General features: G+C 39.3%; 1 long non-coding RNA gene across 9 annotated transcripts in view; it reads left to right on the top strand.

The window, feature by feature from the left end:
- The first annotated feature begins 21,252 nt into the window (after positions 1–21,252).
- The window catches only part of LOC123383070, a 279,873-nt gene continuing 279,149 nt past the window's right edge, over positions 21,253–21,976 (top strand). For 2 of the 9 annotated variants that reach the window (XR_006592369.1, XR_006592364.1), the window contains exon 1: positions 21,370–21,567. This is a non-coding gene — a long non-coding RNA (uncharacterized LOC123383070). Of the gene's footprint in view, positions 21,568–21,976 lie in introns of all 9 variants that reach the window. The other 7 variants (XR_006592372.1, XR_006592367.1, XR_006592370.1 and 4 more) reach the window with 7 other exon arrangements.

Below are 21,976 nucleotides of genomic sequence, written 5' to 3'. Positions count from 1 at the left end.
CTCTAAAGCTTCTACACCCTTATCAAAGGTGAGACAGAGCCCCAGGAGGCCACACTTTCACTTCTCCCTCACTCTCGGCCTTTCCACCACTGCTGCGGTCAATTGACAAGAACTAACTTTGTTCAGCCTGATTCTCCTTATCTCCAGTCACTAAAGGAAGCCACAGACCATCAGTCAACTTCCAGTATCTTAACTGTCAAAGGCTCTGCCCTTCCCTTTTACTGAACCTTTTTCCACCTCTAGCTTCTGAATCCTGTCCACCATGCCCTCTAGACCTCACCTTCCATCATCAGCAAATCTCCCTGCATGCTTAGCATCTTCTCTAAACATTCCTTGCCTGTTCTTGATGTTGTAAAACCTGGCTCTCCCCCAAGGACCTTACTTCCTCTTACCCTCTCTTACCTTGTATGGTGTGCTGGAAGGTGGGGCAGGTGATTGACTTGCTCTTGATTGCTATTCTCAAACTACTTTCCCTTCCTCCTAAAGACCCCTCAAACTTTCACTCTCCTATGTCAGATAATTCCCTTTATAACTTTTTAAAAATTTCCATTCATTTCTATTGATTTTAGTTCCTAGCTCCTTTTATGAGAGAGACTCTCTACTGCTTTAATTCTTGGCCATTTCAGTATACATGTAGCTATTTTTCTCCATACTCTACCCTCTCAGTCACTGGATCACCTCTCCACAATGGTCTCATTCACCCACTTTCCTCACTCACTCCCATCGCCATACCTAAGATCTTGTCATTACCAATAACTGTAGAACAAAATGACATCCTCTCTTCACATCCAAATCGGCACCACTAAGTATAAAGGGCAATCCGCTGCCCTGGTCCTAAACAGACACTTGTTCAACAACAGCCAGGGACAAGTGCTCTGAGACACTGAGAATTCAGACTGGCCCAAACTACTCCCACTTTTGGAACATAAAACATGGGGCCACTGGGCATATTTTTCTCTTGATAGAACCAAAGATGTGTATTAAGACTATTTGTACCATTTATATCTGTGCTATTTTAATGTAAAGTATAAAATCCATAAGCTTTCCTTTTTTTTAAGTTTATTTCTTTATTTGGGGGAGGGGGGGCGGAGAGAGAGAGGGAGAGAGAATCCCAAGCAGGCTCCATGCTGTCAGTACAGGGAGCCTGATGTGGGGCTCGAACTCATTAACCATGAGATCATGACCTGAGCTGAATTCAAGAGTTAGATACTTAACTGACTGAGCCAGCCAGGCACCCGCATAAGCTTTCTAATACACAGATATGTACCCTGCAGCACTGAAAAAAAAAAACCCAGAAAAATAAGAGTTATGGAAGGATTAGGAGATTTTTATGGAACTAAAATGTTTTCAAAGCAAACAAAATAATAGGTCCTAGTAAAATCTACTCAAGAAAATAGGGATTTGGATTTACTTTTTGAAAGCAAATAAAATGAGATTGACCAGGTTAGTTTGTTCACATTAGGGCTATGATCATCTAGGTTATTTAAATTTAAATTTTGAAAGCAAGTTATTGTAAAATTCAAAGGATGTAGTTTACCCTAGCAAAAGAGCTCTATTTGCTAATTACAGGCTTAATGTTAAATTAGGTCCTTTTTCTCTGCAGCAGCAAAGTAATCAAATAAGAATTCCATGCCTCTATTAAACATTTACTTTAGAACCCACTAATTATACCAGATTTGTTTGGGTAGCACTGGCAGATGTCCTGAAAGGCGATGGAAAATGCAGTTACTGTTTCATAGAACACAGGCACCCACGTAGGACAATCCTGGTGTCAGAGCAAGGTGTGTGAGTGTATGTGTAGATCAAAAACTGTACTGGGTGAACGACCTGCCAATATAAAATGATAATTATATAATTTATTACAATGGATTGTCTAAACACCTGTGATGAAGCTATTTGTTCTCCATGTGCCTCAGGAAAATACTGCAAGGATTCACAAAAGAAGCCCAAACATCTTTAAGCTTTTCAAAATTCAGTACTGTGGAAACGATAGTTATTGTAAACAGAATCCTAATGTTGAAAAAAAAAATCTACATAGGTTTCTTTTCTGGATGACCACACATTTTCTACAGCTGTTTTTATCTCTACAAAGACACGAGATGTATAATGCTATGACATTCTACTGTTAAAAGCTCTCGTGGTTCATAGCTGAGTGGATGATACCTGGTCAATCACTGCCACTCGAAAATGAGTGCAGCTGGCCCTGTTTCCTCTACTTCATTTTATGAAGCCATGCTTAAAGGGCTAATTGTGGGTCAGACAGCCCAAAGAAGGGAGAATTGGGACCATCTAGGTAACACAGCAAATGACAAAGAAATAAGCTCCTTGTCCAGACTTACTCTTCTCCTGCTCCTCTGCCTGAGGCCCAAGATTCTTCTATAAAAGCTCCTTTCTCTGGTTTGGGACGTTCCTCTGGTTTGGGACACTCCCCGGCTCTCTGAATGTCCCATGCCCAGAATATAGTTGCTCTCACCCATTTTCCTGATGCTGCACCTTTGGCCTCTTTCCTGGATCCTCCCTCTCTACCTAGCTGCCTCTGATAAATAAATTGGTTGGGTGGTCTGCCTGATTTTCATTTGAAATTCTTCCCCATGAATCTACTCGTTGGGTGGCACCGGTTGGAGGGTGTCATCAAAAAAATGTGACTACCAATTGACTCGTGTGGTTCTGCTTGCCTTTCCCGCTCCCAGGGGTGCTTCAAAGACATGGCCTTGAGAAGGTGATGTGTCGTGTTGGAAACACCTACATGACATAAGTAACTGAGCTCAGTTACAGCCTCTTTATAAACTTTTAAGATTCGGATGGTGGTGTGGGGATCCATTTGTCTGGCTGCCACCCAAGGCGAGCCTCATATGTAAGTTCCCTCTGCTTTTTAGCACTGCCACCTACTAAGCTGGAGTGGCCTGTCTCTTTCTTCAGTCTCTCCCTGCCCTCTGAGCACAGGGGCCAATTTCAGATTACACCACGGAGACTCTCAAGAGGGTTGTGAACCAACAACACCCTGGGTTTTACATCGTGTGGCCCATGCAAGATTGACCCCCTTCACCTGTGCCCACTTCTCACTGAACCTGACTAAATTCCTGTAATACACAGTGCCCAGGACCCCCCACATTTTCAGGAAGGGGGTTCAGATAATACCTATATGTAGAAATGTTTCAATGTGGGATTTTGGAGACAATAAGTTAGTTGTTGATAATAATTGGACTAACATTGTGCAGTATTACTCTGAACATCAAGTCCATCCTCTCATCCCCATTAGCGCTTTCCCTAAAATGTGCACAATTCATCCTTGGCCTTTCCATCTGCAAGTACTCAGAAATGGCATCAAGGGAAATCCTGACCACTGATTTCCGTTATCTTAATTTATCATCCTACGAATGACCTCCTCTGTTGGCTTGATTCTGTTCGCCATCTTTACAATCAGAGCTCTTTGACCATTTTAAAAAAAATTCCAGATAGTGTCCTTCTGCTCCTATTAATTTTCAAGATGGTGTGGAATTAACAATCATTTCAAGCTCTTTTTAGCGGGAGTGACTGTTTTCTGTTCGGAGTCCAAGTCCCAGAGTCATCCCAGTCAACTGCTCTCAAGGCAGCTGTGGTCCAGGTAAATTCCTGCTCGATGCATTTCATGACTGCAGTGTCTATGGCTGCACACTGAGCTGCTATGTCTGTGGCAGCACGGCTTTGCGGGTGGCCACTGTGGCCACTTGTTCATTCCATCTGCTCTTCTCTGCTCATCTGCATTCCCTCTAGGCTATGGGCTCTCTCCTCAACATTTGATCATGAAGTGAGATTTTGAGGCAGGTTCTAACCCAACCCCTAACAGTTTCGTGCAGTGTCAAAGACTGGCTCTACTGAAGAATCGCAAAGACTGAGAACTTGCCCAGAAAAAATGAATAGTTAGCAGTGACCTAACTATAAGAAACCACACCTTCATGCCAATGACAAGGGAAAGAAACAGAAGGGGTGTGGCTTAATTTCCACTATACCTAAGTATATCAAGCACACTTAATTTTTATCTATTTCCCATTTTATTACTAATATATGCAATGATTCTTAGAAAGAAGCCAACAGGGATATACCCTAAGAATGGTTTAATATAATATCAACAGCATATTTTCCTAACTCTTGGAATTCTATTTTTAAACTTTTTTTTAATGTTTATTTATTTTTGAGAGAGAGTATGTGTGTGAGTGGAGGAGGGGAAGAGAGAGGGAGACACAGAATCTGAAGCAGGCTCCAGGCTCTGAGCTGTCAGCACACAGCCCAACATGGGGCTTGAACCCATGAACCGTGAGATCATGACCTGAGCCAAAGTTGGACACTTAACCAACTGAGCCACCTAGGCGCCCCCTGACTCCTGGAATTCTATTTTATTCTACGATGACAGAATTTTTGATCAAGTTCTAAACTTGGTCATGACTGCAGATTAAACCATGTTTTAGGAAGTATGGAAAAGAAAAATGAAAGATGCAAGTCTCTCTCTGTTGTGAGTTGAATTGTGTCCCCGAAAAAAAGAATGCTGATATCCCTAATCCACTGAACTGACTCCAGAATGTACTGACTTATTTAGACATGGGATCATTGCAGATATAATTAGGTAAGCTAACATGAGATCATACTGGAGCAGGATATGACCGATGCTCTTATCAAAAGACGGCCATGTGAAGACAGACACACAGGGAGAACACTTGGTGACAATGAAGGCAGGGACTGGAGAGCTATAGCTGCAAGCCAAGGAAAGCCAAAGTTGCCAACAAACCACTAGGAGCTAGAAGAGGAAGGAAGAGTTGCCCCACAGGTTTCAGAGGGAGTACAGTCCCGCTGACAAATGATGTCAGCCTTCTAGCCTCCAGAACTGTGAGACAAATTGCTGTTGTTTTAAACCAAGAGGTTTGGGGTGCTTGTCCTTTCACCCCACTCCCACAGCCATGCCGCAGCAAGTCCTGTTGCAATCTGTGGTCACTGTTGCCACCCTCAGGAACTGATCTCAGGGAAGCAGCAATGCACAGCAGTGCACCCCCCAAAATGCAGTAAATAGCCACGAGAGCGCCTGCCAAACACTGAGGCTGCCTCCCACCCAAGGATTTGCTAGGAATCCAAGGCCAGGGGAGAACAAAACCAGCAGCATGATGGAGTTAGATCTGGGCTCTGCTGATCTGGCTTCTGACCTGCAGTATGTTCCCTAATCATTTTGGTCTTCTGTGTCTTAATGTTTGAAATATGGTCAATAACATATGCCTTACAATATTGTTATAGAATTTGGGGGGAAAAGTGTATACTCAATAATTATTATCACAGTAACCATCAGGAGTTCAAAGTGTTTATAATCCACAATACCAAATGCATCAGTTAACATCGATCGATAGCTTTGTTGAAATTTATTTTCTCAGCCTGCGTGGAACTTTTTCTAAAATATCTCCCAGCCCCCTTAATTACTGATAATTCATTTTACAACAATATCTACATGTTGCCTAGGCCTCTACAGGTGGGATCTGGTTTTGTGGCCAGGAATCTATCCCAGATTGGACTCTGCTCTGAGCTAACACTACATACAAGGGTCACGATTAACCCAGGGACACTGAGAGCCATCCCAGCCTTATTCTACAAAGGAACAATGCCAGTAGCAACTGCCATTGGGTGCAGACTGCGGGTCAGGCATTACGGTGAGTTTTAAATCTATCATTCTATTCTGTTCTCACAACAATCCTGTGGAATAGCACTGTCTTTATTTTGGGGTGACTAACTAGAAGCCTAACAGATTGCTCAAGTAACCTCCCATAGCAAGACGTAGAGCCGGGATCCTAATCCAGTTCACTCTAATGCCAAGTCAGGCTTTTAACCACTATATTAGTCTTTCTAAGATATCTTTTAGCCAGCATATCCCTTTTCATCAAAGTTATCATCTAGGCTTTTTTTTTCTTTTTTCTTTTTTTTTTTTTTTTATCAAAATGATTCACAATCCCATCTTTCATCATATTATCCAGATCCCTAACAAATATAACAAAGAAATCCAGCTGGTGCAGAGTAAGCTGAGAACTCCAGGGCCTGCAGGACAAAGTGAAAAGCCTTTACTTCAGTGGAAGCTGCTTCCCAGAACCCAGCAAAGAGATTGGAAAAAGCAGAATGCAGAGAGAGTTTTCAAAGCAAAAAAAAAAAAAAAAAAAGATGGGCACCCAGGTGGCTCAGTTCTTGATTTCAGTTCAGGTTGTGACTTCACAGTTCCTGAGTTTGAGCCCCACATTGGGCTCTGCACTGACAGCACGAAGCCTGCTTGGGATTCCCTCTCTCTCCTTCTCTTTGCCCCTCCTCTACTCATGCCCTTGCTCTCTCTCAAAAATAAACTTAAAAAAAGTTAAAAAAAAAAAAAAAAAGACTGTTCTCTCATTCACGTCACTACACATACAGGTACTGAGAATTCCACGAATAGTTCGGGTAATATTGCCACTGCCCGGAGGGAGTTCCCCATCCAGGGTCCCAACTCAACACATGCATTCTTGCAGACTGCCAGTTGTCTGTGCTAATGTATGCAGTGTAGCAAAGGCCACAGTTCAATGCTACTCAGAATGACCAGTTTGGACATTTCCAACGTTTTCTACAGTTTTTCCTCACTGTATTGTTTCTAAGGCATCTACTTCAGCCTTTGTTTTCATTCTCACTGCTTTTATTCAACTGCAGCATTGCCAACATTTGCTGATGAAATGACCTTTTTTTTTTTCTTTTTTTGAACCTGGAATTTACTGAATATCCTTCGAGAACCAGTAGTTTACTGACAGCAGCTACACCCAGTGCACTCAGTCCTCTGATTCTCCAAGAGGCCCAAGAGGACGGAGCATGAAGGGGTCCTTTTTACTACCTGATGGTTACAGCTGTTTTGGTTATTACTTCCAGAGCTGTCTCGGCACCCGTAGTCCTTAGCTTAGCAAAACCGCTGAAACTCCTCCATCCTAAACATCAGTATTTGGCAAAGAGCAGGTCAAATGCGCAAATTCACTTTACCTTTTACTCTGTAATTTGTTTAACTTAAAGTGGTGTAATTTTTTTAAAGTGATGTAAATAGACCAGAGTTTAAAAGAAAACAACTGTGCAAACCTGACTCAGAAAGTAACTAAGAAGTCAGTTAAAATTATAATCCAAAGGAGACACAGTTTGGAACTTCCTGCCTGAGATCCAACTGCACAAACATTGTTGATGCTGTCAACAGTCAAATGAAGCCTGGATAAGATGTAGTAAAGCTGGAAGAAGCAGAGGGAAATGTCTGTGCACAACATTTGCAAAGTAAAAACCTCCATGTGGGAGGGAGGGGAGCGTGGGTGATGGGTATTGAGGAGGGCACCTTTTGGGATGAGCACTGGGTGTTGTATGGAAACCAATTTGACAATAAACTTCATATATGGAAAAAATAAAAATAAAACATAAAATAAAATAAATCAGGAAAATAAATAAATAAATAAATAAGCATAAAAAAACCCAAAAAACAAAAAACAAAAAACCTCTATGTTTTCAACAGCTTTAGAGCTGCATTTAATTATTTTTACACTTTTAAGCAAAATCTCCTGAGAAATATCAGGAGTTGCCTTAATATCATTCTCATGTACCCTGAGTGGGAATCACTCCAAAATATTTTGCTCTACTTACCTATAATCCATATCTGCTCTGTAAACAATCACAGTTGCTTACTTGAAAAATACGCACCAACTTGATATCTAAAGTAACTAAGTGATTTTCTATGAGAAAACGTTATAACATGAAGGGCCAACCTAGTTAAAGTGATCTAAGGCCTTTCTAAATATTCTTTTACTCATAGGGAAGAAAAATATTTTTGCCTCTAGAGGATTGATTTTAATGGAAATTAAACATACTTGCTTTTTCTGAAAAAAAATTACTAAACTCAAATTCCCAAAGATTAATTCAGAAGGAATTATTAACACCAGAAAAATATAATGGATTTACTTGAGGTTTATGGTATATTTTTTACATAACCTTTTGTGATAGATAAAACATTTTTAGTTTATAAAAATGAAGGAGACACTTTTGAGGACTATACTTACTTTTTAGGCCAACGATATTCAATGTAAAATATGATATATGGTACTTATCACATTCCATTTATATTTATTAATATATTTGTGTTACTGGATATCAGCATTCTCATATGATCCGCCCTCTTGGAACAGTTGTCAGAGTGACAAGAAGGATCAGGAAAATTGCAGCATGAGGATGACCAAGCTCCTCAGGATGGAGGTCTTCTGTGGTGCATACCAGCGGCCATTTTTCATTAACATATGCGGAAAACAATCTACTCATTTTGGTAGATGGCCCACTGACATCATTCTCCACTGCCTTACAGCCGGAACTTTTAATTTAACTTAAAAAAATACATATCTTTTACTGTCAAAAACAACTTTGGTTCTAAAACAATTGCCAATTAAGGTGCTGCTTTTTTTTTTTTTTTTAATTTTTTTTTTCAACTTTTTTATTTATTTTTGGGACAGAGAGAGACAGAACATGAACGGGGGAGGGGCAGACAGAGAGGGAGACACAGAATCGGAAACAGGCTCCAGGCTCCGAGCCATCAGCCCAGAGCCTGACGCGGGGCTCGAACTCACGGGCCGCGAGATCGTGACCTGGCTGAAGTCGGACGCTTAACCGACTGCGCCACCCAGGCGCCCCTAAGGTGCTGCTTTTTAATAACCTCAAGTGTTTGATACCTGGTGACTTAAAAATTGCCACTTGAAAACATTTATGCATGCTTATGTTCTCTGATTGTTAGGAACTTGAAATTACTTAGACCCTTTATCAATCTTTTCTCTGCAAATAGGCAAAGTCCACAGAACAAAGTATAAGGGGGATATTCAATTGTAAGTGGGTTACCTCCTGCTTTTAGAATCTTGATATATACATGACTTCAAAATTTGATTCCTATATCTCATATTATATGCTTGGGTATGCCATTAAGTGTTTCAATAGCTTTCTGAGTAGGTTTCTCTAATTACTAGGAATATAAAAATCTGTAAGATTACTTTAGAAAGATTTCCAAAGACTGGGTATTTTGAGTGCATTTTTATGTATTCTTCCTTTCTTTTGGATACACACATAATTATTCTCACTGGCCTTCACAGAAATCTGCAGTTATGATCATGATTTTTTTTAATACACAAATGAAAAGCAGAACTTTGAAAATCTGGTTTTTTATTTGAATATTTTTAATTTTATATAATTTTGAAGAGTAGCAAATAATTGGTAACATGTAAGATATTCAGGAGACAATATATTTTTATTTTGTATATAATATTCTTATGTGCTATGTAAACCTGATTGGCTCAACAGGCCTCCAGACAAGCCAACAGATGGCGGGGATGACTTTCATTTTTCCCTTCCTGGGAAGCAGGGCCCAGAAAATATACTGAGCTAGGAAAGGGGCAACCCCTCAATCCAAACCCCAGTGCTCTGCCTTCTTAAATCAGGCACTGCTTCTCCAATTCTGTTCTACGAATGGTACCTTGGTCAGTTCTTCCGGGGAGAAAACATTCTATAATCAAATATGTTTTGCTAACAATGAATACTCTAGTCCCCCTTTGAAGTTTCACAAGGCCCATTAGTTTAGTATAAGAACTGAAAAGTTCTGCATAAAGAAACCTGTGACACCTTGTTTACCTCAGCCTTTCTATTATCACAGAATTGTTTTTAGAATGAATTCCTGTTAATATTCCATCTAAATTTCTTCAAAAATTGTTATTCTAGAGAAACTAGGCTTATGTACAAGGTTATGCTCACATTAGTATGTATTTTCTTTCCTTCTCCTTCTCCTTCTTCTGGTATATCATATCCTAAGAACTTATTCATCTTATAAATAGAAGTTTGTACCCTTTGACCAACTTTTCCTCATTCCCCCACCCTCTGAGTTCAGCTCTTCTAGATTCCATATATAAATGTATAACCATATATACAGTGTTTATATGTATTCCACATATAAATACAACATTTGTCTTTCTCTGTCTGAATTATTTCACCAAGCATTATGTATATCTATGTCTACATCTGTCTCTACATCTACATCTATATATATGTATATGTATATATATATATATATATATATATATATATTTATATCTATATCTGTACCTCTCACATCTCCCTTTTCCACTCATCCAAAAACAGGCATTTAGCTTGTTTCCAAGTCTTGGCTACTATAAATAATGCTGCAATGAACATGAAGACGTGGGTATCTTCTGGAGATAGTGTTTTCATTTTCCTTGGATCCATACCCAGCAGTGGAATTGCTGGATAATATTCTAGTCCTATCTTTACTTTTTTGAGGAGCCTCTATCCTGTTTTCCATAGTGACTGCACCAGTTTACAATCCCACCAACAGTGCACAAGGGTTTACTTTTCTCCACACCCATGTCAACACTTGTAATCTGTCTTTCGGATGGCAGCCTTTCTAAAAGGTTGATGTATTCTTGTGGTTTTGATATGCATTTTCCTGATTATTAGTGATGCTAAACATATTTTCATGTACTTACTGGCCATTTGTATGTCTTCTTTAGAAAAATGTCTACTAAGTCCTCTGCCCACTTTTTAATCAGATTCTTTGCTTTATAAAGCTTTTGAGTTGTACAAGTTCCTTATATATTTTGGATATTGACCTCTTATCAGATAGAAGGTTTGTAAATATTTTCTTCCATTCCACATATTGCCTTTTCAGTTTGTAATTGCAGATCTTTATGTGTTTGGATTCAGTTACTGGTAAATTATTGAATTCCTTTAGACGGTTCATGTTTCTTTGATTTTGTGTGTTCCTTATGATATTATGTTGCTATTTTTACATTTGAAGTAGCAGTTGCCTCTCTAGTCTTTGCTGTCTAACTTCTGGAAAGAAATATCTTCCACCAGCCCTGCTAGAGATCCTGAGGCTTTCTCAGATCTTCTGTAGATATGTTTGCTCCATACTTCTCACTTTCTCTAGTGGCAGAATTCTTAAGCAAGTATGCATTTTCTCTATGCTGCAAAGCCAGGCCACGTGTTGACAGTCTCCTTTTTGCTTTCTGTAGGACAGTGTTGTGTGCTCAAGTTTCATTCTGTTTTGTTTTGTTTCCCTAGACTTGCAGATTTAGGCCAGCTTTTTGCACACATTCACTAACCATCTGCATAAGTTCACTCTTGCTGTCATCGGGAGCATGCGCAGGGAGTCTGTCACATGGTAGGAGTTTGTGTGGATGTGGTACACAGAGGGCTGGGGGGTATCCAGGGGCCAGCTGTGAGAATTCACAGGTGAAGTATCCTCAGAAATTTATGGGCGGGCCTCCCAGTGGAGGCCAGTGATGTAATTAGTGGCAAACAAGTCCCTTTGATATATACCATTCCGTGCCCTGATAAGAATGGGCCTGTTCAGCAGCATCTTGAATAGCCAGGGAAGGTGGGCACTCACCCACATGCTCTCACTTTCCCTTGCAAAATAAATGATGAACCAAGAAGGGCCCTCTTTGTACTGAGCTGTGCTGCCTTTCTGAGACCGGTAATGCACAGAGAGTCAAACTGTTCCTTTTATCCTCTTTGAAATAGCCAATCTCAGATATTTTTCCTCCAATGGTGTGCTGGAACTTCTCTGCCACTCTCCTGGACTTCCACAAAGTCTCCCTGTCTTTGGGTGACTGTCTAAATCTGTGTTCTTCAGGGGCTCCTGAACCATGGCTGAGAGGGGTTGGAGCTGTCCGTGAGCCAATCAGGGTCCACGGCTGGAACAAGGTCTTTATGCCTATTACCTCATACACAGATGGGTGAGACTCTTCTGGAGTCCCATGGCTATGGTGTTGATGATAGAACTAAAGCCAAATGGGTCTGTGGCCAAGTCCTCAAGGGTACAGTGCTGTTTATAGGTCAATAGCTGGGACACAGTTAGGTATCAGCTACCTGGGTGTGGCCTGCCTTCTCAAAATGGCTCTCCTCAATCTTAGACTACACCAAGGTTTCATAATCACCTACTTGGATCCCAAAGCTCTTACAAAGCATTTTTGTCCATGGATGGATACAAAATTATTGCTGCTGACGGGGAAATATGAGTGATGCACATCTTATTTGGCCATCTTGCTGACATCACACTCTCTTAATATGTGCTGAACACTTTCTCTAATGCTGAACGCCAAGACATATGTGTGTGTTTTATTTTTACTCTTGATAACTAAGTAGAAAGTATTACAGAATGGAGGTGTCTAGGACCCAGAAATTTATTTTAGGTCATCTTCCAAATGATGAGCTAACAAGTATGATTTGCAACCAGGAAGTACATAAACATTGATTCTAAGAATTTTAGTACCCTCATTAAATTTTAGTCCTAATTATATTCCTACTAAAAAGAGCAAAAGAAGGAGAAAATGCTCTTTCCTACAGGATCTTCCTGATCAATACAATAGGAGTAATAAAGAGCCACTGCCTGACAGCACATGTAGTCATACTGATGGACTGACACAGCTGTTAGAGCAGGTGGCTGAGGGGAACTCCTATTCAGAGTTGCCTTAGATGGCCTAAAAGCCACCAAATGACCCAGGGCAGCAAGGGACAGAGGCAGCATCCTTTCCATTAAATATGCAACTAAAGTTCAAGTTTTCCCATTTCAGCATGACCATCAACTCTGACAGAAGCTGGAAATGAGGAGAGGATCGTGAGGACTACGTGTATGTGTGAGACACTAAATCCAACAATAATACTAGTTGACTTTGACTCTTTATTCCTTTGACCTCCACTTAACACCTCACTTGTAAAACTGACCTCAGTGAAATATGAATAAAAGGATGATCAGAGCTTTAAAAAAAGAACATTTACTCATGAACAATTAGTTGAATAAAGTATCCAACATGTCAATGTGCCCTTGAAGTGAGCATCCTTCATGGAATTGATACGGCTTTCAAACTGAATTATCTGTTCTTCTCCAAACAGATCCTGAGTTTTCCAAAATCTCTGCACTGACTCGTGCTACTTCTGCCACAGCTGAAATTCATTCCTTCACTGAGTGTAACCAAAGCTTTCCTAAAGTTAAGACTTCAGATGAACTGTCATTCTTTTCTCTGATGCCTTCCTTACTTTCCTTGTCCAGAAGGAATTTTGTCATCCTTTGCATTATGATAATATTTTTACTGTACTTCATTCATGGCATTTGATACTTTCTACCATGAATTGTATTTACTCGTCTACATGGCTTACTTCGTTTATAAGCAGTAAATTTGGATCACCTTTGTTTGTTGTTTGCCCTTGAAACCAGCCCTTGAATTTTCTAAGTATATATGCTCAATCAATATATGATGACTTATGAAATAACATCTTTAAACTGGGCGCTCTATTTATCTTCTCTTTGCATTCTCTTTCACCTGAATAAGGCCCAGCTTTCCCCACAGTTGCATAACTCACTAGTAAGATGGTTATATCCTGCATTTACATTCACTCCTTCAGATTCCCCAATCCTCTTTTGATTTTTAACCTTACTTAGTCACCTTTTTCTTCACAAATATCCTTTAGATGCAAATTATATAAATAAGTCTTAGTATGGAATCAAAGAGTGTCTGTAAAATATCTTTGGTCTAATGATTTATCTTCAGTAGCCGGAGCCTGCACCTTCTGCTATAAATACAAAGGACTCCTTAACACCCCTCTTGAGGACCTTAACCTTCGCTACCTCTTGCATTTTCTCCCACCTTTGTCTGTCAGTCATCTCAACCCCTATTTTTCTGAGAAACTCTTTCTGGCTGCTTCAAACATGATGGAGCTTTTTTACCTTGAGTTCTGACAGCATTTTATACTGTTTTTCACCCCTGAAATAGTTGAATAATGCAAAAGAATAAAGACTACAATTCAACGTTTAATAGAATAAAATGTTGGCATTATTTATACAAAACTGTTCAACTTATGCAAAGCAGGACCTATCGAAAGAGTAGGTGAGGAAATAAGATTTTTCTAGTCATTGTGAAGCACTAATTGCCACCTGGTCTTTTCTAAATAATCTAAACTTTTACACAGAAAGCAGGGTTTCTCAGCATGGTGGTTAATATGTGAAAAAAGTTTAGCAAATGAAGAGAAAAGGGCATCACCAAATTAACTACTAAAAGGTTAGAGTAAGTAAAGGAGGCACCGTGTTTCCAAATGTCAGAGAAGTGTCTGTCTTAGAAGAAGAAAGTCAAATGATGGCAGTTTCATGCAAAAGGTGTAAGAAATAAGGATCAGAGACGCCATTCTAGAAGGGAGAGGGAAGAAGGGAAGTGGCTTTTTTTTTAAGGTTTGAAAAATAAATAAACAAAATACTATGTGCGTGACTTCAGGAGCAATTTTAATGAATGGTTGGGTAAGGTATGTAGACAGGTGCACCTATAGTTGTAAAGCTAAGGAAGGGACTGGGTGCAAATGGCCAGTTCCATTCAGGATGTGGTCTGGTCAGGACCTGGGAGGGCAGGGAGGGGCTAGCCATGTTGTCACTGTGGTCAGTGTTTCTTCAAACATGGTGAATAGACCACTGTGTGCATGTGTATGTGTGTGTGTGTGGGGGGGGGGGGGATCAGCTAATTTTAAATCATATCAGAAAGAGACTTTTAAAACTTATCTATTTCATGTTTCATATATTATAACTAGTATCTAATACCCTATTTCATTGATACTATTGCTTAGAAGATGGCTAAAGGGAGCTGTACTATGTTTATCTATCTAACAGAGACAGCATAAATCACACATGTACCCCTGGTGTGGCTGGGCCTATGGATAAAATCAGGAAGAGAGCATGTGAAGGAATGAAATTTGGGAAACAATGTCTCAAACTGACAATTCCCCAAAGAAGTACTCTAGGTTTACTAAAACTAAACATTTGTTTTGTTTTGTTTTTTTACTATTTTCTGGTCAAATGATGCTTAATATTTGAGGGAAAGGTACATATCTTGGTGTATACCAGATTGCACTGGAAGAGTGTGAGTTGAAATAGTCATCTACTCAGGCAAATATGGAGCCAATTTCCCTGCCCATATATGAAAGGAAAAAGCATTCTAAATTATATAGATATTTTAAATATATTTTGTGGCACTAACTTGGAACCAAAAGAATTTCTTTAATAAAAAATACTGTATAATTTTATATTTCTTTTCCCTTTACTATACAAAAGAGAGTTGTTTGCATTTATTAGTACATTTTTACTGTTCCACAGGAATAGTGTGACGGAACATTATTAAAAATTCAATTTGGGAGACTTTTAGTATTCATTTTAGCATCTAAGCAATGTCTTCAGAACAAACATAAAAATAGTATCATTTTGTAATCTTTATAATTTGCTCCTAGTGATTTTCAGCAATTTACTACATCTTTCCTCTTTCTGCCTCTATAATTTACTTATTACTTCCTTAGAAATAAAATTTAAAAAGAATCAAGGGATATTTCCTGGTAAATGATTTGTAATTATTTCAGGGTTTTGGCAGGGGGGGCAATAGAGGAAGGGGGTAATAGAAAACATCCCTGACATCATAATTGGTTATAATGAAAACGCAATAGTAGGATCAAAAGGGATGACACTTATTATATATGGAATTCACTGAAATGCTTTACTGAAGCAAAGAATCAAAATGGAACTGAGTCTTATGAAATATGGAACATTAAAAACAAGCCTGTATTTGTGTGCGCGTGCATGTGTGTGTATAAAAACAGACAAGGAAAGAAATATAACTAGTGAATATAAGAAATGTGAATTGTCTTTTATAAGTACAAAGCATTATTATTTCAAATATTGTATTTTGCCAATACATCATTGTCCTCATGTAGGACGATGAAATTCTACAACATTTGTTTGTATAATAAATTATTGAATTAATAAACAACAAAGGAACCCAGGCCTCTAAAAATGCAAGTATGATGAAATAAACACAAAGCAACCATCAAAATATCCCAATCGCAAATCCAAATGTGCCTAAAAGTAAAAGTAGTCATTTCTTTCAACTCTTACACACTAACTTCAGAATTTGCTCAACAAGTGGGCTGGCATATAGATGAAAGTGAACAGGATACCAAAGTTCAGGTCACCAAATCTCATCTGTGTGGAGGGAGGAGGGCTCCTCCCACACCACCAAGAGATGCTCTGGACATCAGCGAGGTGTCCTATAATTCAACTCAGTCCTGACACTATCCACCTGCAGAGTATCAGACCCCACAGACTGAGGGCTCTGTCCCAAACAGCGCCCCCCTTATACAGCCTCTCTTTGGACACCAGTCACAAACCCGGGTTGTCATCTGTCTTCCTGACCAACGAGCTCTAGATAATGGAGGTTTCAACAACCACCTCCTTGGATTTGAATAATTTGCTAAAGAGGCTTACAGAACTCAGAGAAACATTTTACTTGCTAGATTATCAGTTTATTATAAAAGGACGCACAGGGCAGGAAGGTATGGAGGAAGCATACAGAGCTTCTGTGCCCTAAGCACCCCACTCTCCCCAAATTCCAATGAGTTTATCAACGTGGAAAATCTCTGGACCTTCTCTTTTTGGATTTTTGTGTAGGCTTGATTAATAGGCATGAGTAATGAAATCACTGGCCACTGGTGACTGAACTCAATCTGCAGACTATCTCCCTACCCCAGAGGTATGGGATGGGACTGAAAGTTCCAACCCTTTATTTATTTATTTTTTAATGTTTTATTTATTTTCGAGAGAGAGAAAGTACACCATGCATGCACATATACGAGTAGGAGAAGGGCAAAGAGGGAGACCGAGGATCTGAAGTGGGTTCCACACTGATAGCAGAGAGCTTGATGTGTGGCTCAAACTCACAAACTGTAAGATCATGACTTGAGCCAAAGTTGGATGCTCAACCAACTGTGCCACCCAGATGCCCTAGTACCAACCATTTAATTCAGAATTGGCTCCATGGGCAATCAGCCTTCCTTAGGTTCCCCAAGGCTTTCCAAAAGTCACCTCACAAATATAACAAAAGACATAGGGGCACCTGGGTGGTTCAGTCAGTTGAGCATCTGACTCTTGATTTCTGCTCAGGTCATGATCTCCCAGTTGGGAAGACTGAGCCCCTCAGGATTCTCTCTCTCCTCGTCTCTCTGCTCCTCTCCAAATCGTGCTTTCTCTTTTGAAATAAACTCTAAAATATACACCAAAAGACATATCACTTAGACTCTCTCATCACTTAGGATATCCCAAGGTGATAGTTATAGTTTATAACATATATTGTATTATTATAACATTATATTTATTAATTATAGCATTATATAACATATTTGTTATAACATTATAACATTATTGTGACATTTATAGCATTTCTGTGCCAGAAATGTGGGTAAAGACCAAATACGTATTTCTTATTATAAGTCACAACATCACAGATACTAACCTTTCTAGTGTGGGGAACTGAGGCATATACGGGTATAATTCAAATACAAGGTTGAAAGTGATTTGGCCACAGTGTAGGTAATAGATAAGTCTACAGAGGTTGAGAAGTGAGAAATTGGTGTGACTGAAGGCTATCAGAGAAGTCTGCATGGAGAAAGTGTCTTTGATTAGGACCTACCTCTAATAAGCAGGATTCACACATGTAGAAAAAGATGAAAATGGGGACATGAAATTAGACATTAAGCACAAATGCAAGCAAATCAACAAAGACAGGAAACGTGGGGTGAATGCTCTGTAGATAATAATAAAACAGGTTTGTGAAGGAAAAGCAAATGTTTATAAAGGGAAGCAATATATGGGGTGCCTGGGAGGTTCAGTTGATTGAGCGTCTGACTTCGGCTCAGGTCATGATCTCACTGCTGGTGAGTTCAAGCCCCGCATCAGGTTCTGTGCTGACAGTTCACGGCTCAGAGCCTGGAGCCTGCTTCGGATTCTGTCTCTCTCTGCCCCTCCCTCTCATGCTCTGTCTCTGTCTCTCTCTCTCTCTGTCTCTCTCAAATATAAATAAACATTAAAAAAATTTTTAAATTATAAAGGGGAACAATATAGCTAAAATTAAGCATTTACCGTATGAACATGTTTTTGTCATTTAAAAATGAGAAAGCAATAGAATTTCGAAAATAGCTATATTTGCAATACATAATAGGATATTTAAACTTTTGTATAACTAATTATGAGAGGAAAAAAACATTATGTGTCCATCTGTATTTCACCAAATAAGTAGTCATTAAAGGATTTAGAATTCTAAAGAGAGTGAATACAGTGTTACCTTCTCAGTAAATCAAAAAAGATATCTTTTTAGTATTATTGACAGTTATTATTGACATTTTTAATTCTTTAAAATGTAGGAATGTAGGGACTTACATATGATTGCTACAATCAAATCAAATCAATAATGGCTTCCAGCATTTGCTCCTATCAGGCTAACTCTACACAAAATAGAAACTATAAATTATAGACCATATATATGCTGCATATACTATAACTTTTATGACAATGAATACAGTAAGTTTGATGAAATGGACAAATTCATTTCAAAATAAAACCAAATAATAAACAAGATGAAATGAAAATAATAATATGAATATATTCTCATGAATATAAACTGAAATCATGATCAAACCATATTCACAAAGAAAACCCCAGACTCAGAGGCTATTGCCAATGATTTCTATCAAATATTTTAAAAAGAAATGACAAACCATAGACAAACTCCTTCAGAATTAGAAAAAGAGTGAACCCTTGTCTAATCATTTTATGAAGTTAGCTTATCCCTAATAACCAAACTTGAGAAAAAAAATTCAAAGTAAGAAAATTACAGACAAATATCCCTCATGAACATGGGCACATATACCTTTAACAGAATATTAGAAATAAATTACGTATATAAGTACATACACACATATATGAAGGATAATGCCACAAAATCAAATATGATTATGCCAAGGATGAAGACTGTTTTAACAGATAAACAATATAAACCCTACTAACAAAGTGAAAGGGAAGAAATCTTACCATTTTTTCTTACTTTAGGGTTTATCATTTCAATAGATTCAGCAAAATCATTTATCAAAATTCAACACCCATTCATGATAAGATATCTCAGAAGACTAGGAATAAATAGTTTTAAAATCTGATAAAGGACATCCAAGAAAAACTATAGCTCACATCATCTTTTTTGTTGAAATACTAAACTTTTTCCTCCTAAATTTAGTACAGGGAAAGGATGTCCAGTGTCATTTCTATTTTCGGCAAAAGAGCCTAGTCAGTGAAATAAGGGAGAAAAATAAATAAAATACATAAAGATAAGAAATGAAAAATAAAATTCCATCTATTTGCAAAATTCAGATTCTTTTAAATATTGAAAGCCTTCAGGAATGTATAGTACAATGATGAGAACTAATAAGTGAATATAGCAAGGTCCCAGATTATTAGGAAAATATAAATCAATTACATTTTCTATATACCAGCAGTATTAAGGAAAAAATACTCATTCTAACTGGTAGAGAAGCAGCTATCCAGTGACACTTGTTAAAGCGCTGTAAGAAAGACTTTATTCAAGGGACGCCCTGCTACAGGTACAGGGACCATTGCAATAGGGCCCTGCAGGGGGACAGAATGGACTCAACTCTGTATACAGCACAGGCAAATGGGAATTTATAGCCAAGGAGAGGGGTGGGGGTCAGTGGACGGGAAATTACTAAGAGGAACATCAGAGGTAAGGGGGGGGGGGGGCGGGGGCGGGTGAAACTGACCTCACAGGATGCTTGCAGGAGGCAAGCCAGGAGATCAGACATCACCCGGGGGATGGTGGAGGATGAGGAACTTGAGCAGATACCAAGGGAGACCAGAAAGGAAGGGTGGGGGATTGGAGCTGAACTAACTTAGGATTCCTGCTAAATTTGGGCAATGCAGACAAGAACACAGAAGTCTAAAAGTGAAGGCCTACTTGAAAAGTTCAGGGGAGGCTGAATAGCATTTGGTCAAGGACAGAATCTTTGTCAGTAGCCAAGTTTTAGAAAATGAAGTTTAAGAACAATGACTCATAACCACATCAGCAGCGTAAAAACACTTACTTAAAAAATTAACACAAATCATATAAGCCTATATATAGAAAAGTACCAAATATTGCTGTAAGAAATTAAGGAAGACCTAAATACAGAGAAAGAAACATATTTGTGGATTAAAAGGCTCAGCATTACTATGTTTTCTTCAAACGGCTTTGTAAATTCAATAAAATCCCAGGGAATTTTTGCTTCTTTACTTTCCCCTCATCCTCTTCCTCCTTCTGCTAAGAATCGATAAACTGCATTTAAAATTTATAAGGAAATGCAAACAACCTAGAATATTCCAAATAATTTTTACTTTAGAAACAAAAAATGGTTGAGGGCTACAGTATCAGATTTCAAGCCTACTATAAATATAAACAAGAATATTTGGTACCAGCATAAAGATAAAGCATGGATCAATAACACCCAACAGAGTTTCCAGAAATAGAGCCACACATATACAGCTCCCCCATTTTCTACAAGATAATCTAATGAAGGAAAGGACTTTCAAAACAGACTTTTTGAGCAATTGGATGTGCATTCAGAAAATTATTAAATATTTTAAATTGGAAATGAAAATACACTTCAGAATTTGTGGGATGGAATAAGCACTTACAGGGGAAAATATCACAGTAAAAGTTATATTAGAAAAAATAAACTTACCAGATCAGTGATCCAAACTTCCACTCTAAATATGGTCATGCAAACTGCTATTCAACCTCTTGTCAAGAAGTTGAGGGCAGTCATTCTGTTAGAGCAGAAGGCAGTGTTCAAGTGACCCAAGGTTCTCAGTGATGGAGACAGCACGTGTCCAGGTGGCCAAGACTGCGTGGATGCTCAGGGGACAGACTGATCTGCATCTGTATCCCAGCCCTGTTACATCAATCCTTCACCTTGGGCAGGTGAGTTAACCTCTTTAAGCTCCAAGCCTCTCAGTCTGGAATGGGACAACAATGTAACAAATATCCAAATGTGTATATGATATCAAATACCATAAAATGTGTTGATCTGCGACCTTGGGAGCTTCCCTAGGTGATATTCAAAACCAGCACACGGAGGGCAAGGAGAGCCAGAAGAAAGAGGCAGGCCAGATTGGTGGGCGGCAGGCTTCACAAGCAAAGGCACTTACAAGGCTTGTCTTGCACGAGTCCAGTGATCTCCATCCCTTTCCACCTGAATCTGAAGTTTATACACAGGCTGCAGGCTGTCACGGGCTTAACATGGAAGAAGCGCATAAAGTTCAGACGGCCTCAACAACACTTTCCTCTCTCAAGGCTGCCTCCATGAGCGGATCCTGGCGAGAAGACTTTCCAAGGCCAGGGAAGAGTGGGAGGAGCCTGTGACCGCCTGGGTCAGTGGCGCTCCCGCCGCCGGAGGTCACGTGGCAGTTACGCGCGCTGGACGACCTCCTCCAACCTCGCGAGAAGAGCTTAGCCGCTTAGCCGAGGCCCTTAACCCAGCTGGAGAGCTCACGTGGGCACGTGTTGGATGTTGTCCTCATTCTCGAAGGACCGGAAGAGGCTGGCTGGTTCTCCCGAGGTCCGGGGTGTTCAGGAAATGCCCATGCTGGCGGCATCCCGAAGTCGCCTGGAATTCCAGGTGAGCCTGAGCCCGTTGGGGACGCTTTCTGAACCCGCCTGAAAGTATTTTGCTTGAGGAAAAAGTAAATCACTCCACTTAAGCTTTCTGTTGTCTAGAGAAATCGCGGGTGAAAATTATGCTTTCCTTTTTTTATAGAAACGAAAATCACTTTTCAAAAACCTTTTCAAAGGCCATACTGTTCATCGGTATATTTAACGCATGTACCCTATTATTAATGGAAGAAATTATAACCTGTTAAAGCAGAATGTGAAAATTAATTTTTCGTGCACGGTTTGTACTAGCTATATAGACATTTTGTACTGGTTTGGTACAGGAAAAAAATGTAATGCCTGTTTGCTGGAATATTTTTTACGAACGGAATGCTGGTGTTTTGCCTGTGAGTTAGTTTGGAACATTGCAAGTACCT

This window comes from Felis catus, chromosome F2, assembly GCF_018350175.1.
Source record: "Felis catus isolate Fca126 chromosome F2, F.catus_Fca126_mat1.0, whole genome shotgun sequence".
Classification (NCBI taxonomy): Eukaryota; Metazoa; Chordata; class Mammalia; order Carnivora; family Felidae; genus Felis; species Felis catus.
Note: the sequence above shows the minus strand (reverse complement) of the source record. Positions and strands in the feature narration are given on the sequence as shown.